Source organism: Oryx dammah, unplaced genomic scaffold (assembly GCF_014754425.2).
Source record: "Oryx dammah isolate SB20612 unplaced genomic scaffold, SCBI_Odam_1.1 HiC_scaffold_9, whole genome shotgun sequence".
Taxonomy (NCBI): Eukaryota; Metazoa; Chordata; class Mammalia; order Artiodactyla; family Bovidae; genus Oryx; species Oryx dammah.
Window position 1 is genome coordinate 8,953,902 of NW_024070193.1, and position 3,069 is coordinate 8,956,970.

At 50.3% G+C, this 3,069-nt stretch overlaps 1 long non-coding RNA gene across 1 annotated transcript; it reads right to left on the bottom strand.

Annotated features, from left to right (window-relative positions):
- Positions 1–1,684: 1,684 nt before the first annotated feature.
- Positions 1,685–2,681, bottom strand: LOC120868209. Its single transcript, XR_005722176.1, has 2 exons — positions 2,609–2,681; positions 1,685–1,997 (listed from the first exon to the last, which is right to left on the bottom strand). It is a non-coding gene; the product is annotated as an uncharacterized LOC120868209 (long non-coding RNA).
- Between the last annotated feature and the right edge of the window lie 388 nt (positions 2,682–3,069).

Below are 3,069 nucleotides of genomic sequence, written 5' to 3' on the forward strand. Positions count from 1 at the left end.
ATAAAGCAGAAGTAAATGTTTTTCTGGAACTCTCCTGCTTTTTCTATGACCCAGTGGATGTTGACAATTTGTTCTCTGGTTCCTCTGACTTCTCTTAATCCATCTTGAACATCTGGAAGTTCTTGGTTCACATACTGTTGAAGCCTCACTTGGAGAATTTTGAACGTACTAGTGTGTGAGATTAGTGCAATTGTGTGGTAGGTTGAACATTCTTTGGCATTGCCTTTCTTTGGGGTTGGAATGAAAACTGACCTTTTCCAGTCCTGAGGCCACTCCTAAGTTTTCCAAATTTGCTGGCATACTGAGGGCAGCATTTTAACAGCATCATCTTCTAGGATTTGAAACAGCTCAACTGGAATTCCATCACCTTCACTACCTTTGTTCGTAGGCCCTAAGGCCCACTTGACTTCACATTCCAAGATGTCTGGCTCTAGGTGAGTGATCACACCATCCTGATTATCTGGGTCATGAAGATCTTTTTTGTATAGTTCTTCTGTGTATTCTTGCCACCTCTTCTTAATATCTTCTGCTTGTTAGATCCATACCATTTCTGTCCTTTATGGAGCCCATCTTTGCAAGAAAAGTTCCCTTGGTATCTCTAATTTTCTTGAAGAGATCTCTAGTCTTTCCCATTCTATTGTTTTCCTCTAACCTTCCTGATTCAGCCCCACCTGTTTACCAAGAGGAGACAAGCCTCACAGGTAGCAGAGCACATGCTCTGTGAGATCCTGCCCTCTGTCCCTCTCAGAGAAAGGAATCTGTGTCTTGGTTCAGGTTGACCCAGAAGCAGACCTAAGACAAGCAATTAGCAGAAGTAGTTTGTTTGGGAGGCAATTCCAGAAAGCTTTGCAGGGATGTAGAGACGTGAGACAAGGCAGGACCTGAGTCTGAAGGGTACGTTCAATGAAGAGGTCACTGAAGTGCATGGCTGAGACTAAAGCCAGCTGGGGACCTCAGACAGAGGTGTGACATCTGGGAGTGGGACACCCAAGGAGGGAGAAAGAGGAGATGCTTTTCCATCAAGTTCCCCCAATGGTTAGTTGAAGCTGCTCCCTGGATTCAAACTTCCCAGGGCTACCATCTGCCCCAGAGCAAAGATCAGCTAGAAAATCGGGAGTGGGCAGGACATGGGCAGTGTCTGAACACTGAGGCAAACAGTGATGTGATCTGTGTGTCACTCACAGAGACGCAGTTCAGTCTCAGGGCTGAGCCTGCAGGTGCAATGCCCAGAACAGACTCTGTGTGTGTTTAACAAGGTGGGAAGCCTGGCCCCTCGTGGACTGTCACCTCTGTGCAAGCAAAAGCAGCATTTGCACCAGCATTGCACACACAGTAGTTGTCTGTACGTCCTACTGGGTGTTGGAGGAGGAGGGCAGAGGCAGGTGAAGGGCTCGGGAGGGACCCGAGGGTGAGGACGCTGTCCTGGAGCTCCTGGGGCTGCTGCCTCCCTCATGCCCTCCTGGAAGGAACAGGGGCCTCACACTTCTGTGTTCACACATACATACACACACATAGACAAACACACAGACACACACAGAAACATAGACACACACAAACATAGACACACATACATAGACTCACACACACACAGAGGCACACACACACAGTAGCCCTCTGAGAGTTAAGGACTCAGTCTCAATAAGTGGGAAGAGGCGAGAAAGTACAAATTGAAGCCTGGAGGAAGTTGTTTTCACAAGAATTTATTTTTCACCATCCAGAAGTCTAAGCCAAAACAAATCAGAACCTTAGGACTCTTCTGTGGACTCAGGATTCACCAAAATTCTTTAATGGGTGTGATGGCAGCCAATCCTTCACCATTTTCAAGGAAACCTTGAAATGAGAGATGTCAGCAGGAATGGACATAGACTTGGCATTGGTCTTGGCCACAGCGCTAAACTCAACCTTGGCCTTCACAATGGTTATCACAGTGGTTTTGGCCATGGCCTTTCCCTTGGGAAACGCTGATGCCGGGGACGAAGTCTCCTGACACTCTGAAGCTGTAAACCATGACAAAACAGATTTGTTGTGGGACAGGGCAAGGGTCAAGACAAGATCCCTTACTTCACAGCTGAACAGCCCTCTAACTGGGACACCACGAGTGTTGGGCCCTGTTCACCCTCTGGCTGTTATCTTTGAAGCATATGATTGAATCCCTATGTACAGACACTTGTGGAGAAACTGAGGTCCACAGACAACATGGGGCTTCGCAGGGCCGCAAGCCCATCCTAGCAAAGCAGGATTAGAGCAGGGGATGAAAGATCATTACTTACTTGAGTCAGTGCCTCTCAACCCAATGCCTCTCAGCCCAGTCAGAATTCCATAGAGGCCTTGTGAAAATACAGTGGCTGGACCCCACCGCAGAGTCTGATTCAGGAGCTCTCAGTGGGACCTGAGAACCTGTCTCATGTCAGTTCCCAGGTGGGGACCGCATTAGAGAACCACTGCTCTAAGGGATGTAGAGCCAGGGCTGGAGACCTGGGGCTGGGGGAGGGAGGGGCCCGGGTAGGAGGGCCTTTCTCTGCCCTGGATGGGGCACCGGGTCATTGGTCCAAAGCATGCTCCACAACCCACTTGTTAGCATGTGCACAACACAGAAAGGGCCACTCACCTCATTACAGTTTAGACCAACTGGTCATCAGACGGGTCCAGGCTGAGTGTCCCCACACACTGTTTCACCAGCCACAAGGGGAGCTCAAGGTCAAAATGGAACCCTCGGGCCATAACCTCCCTGGCTCACCTCACCCCATGATGCTGGAAACCTTCCCAAAGTTCCCTGTTCAGCTCACTTGCGCTGAGAAGCATTGATCCCAGCCCTCACTCCCTGCCCCCAGGCTCACCCCATTCTCTTTGAAGTCACACTACTCCATGGGCTGCAGGCTCGGCCTGGGGCACACAGTCTCCTTCACCCTGAAGCTCACAGGCTTTCAAGCTCCCCGGTCCTCCACCTGGTCAACGATCAAAGTGCGGAGACAGGGCTTGGCTCATATTTCTTTCTCTCATCTGTCTCCCTGCCCCCAACCCGGACAGCAGCCTCTCCAGCCCCCTGTGTGTCCGGCCCTGGGCTTGGTG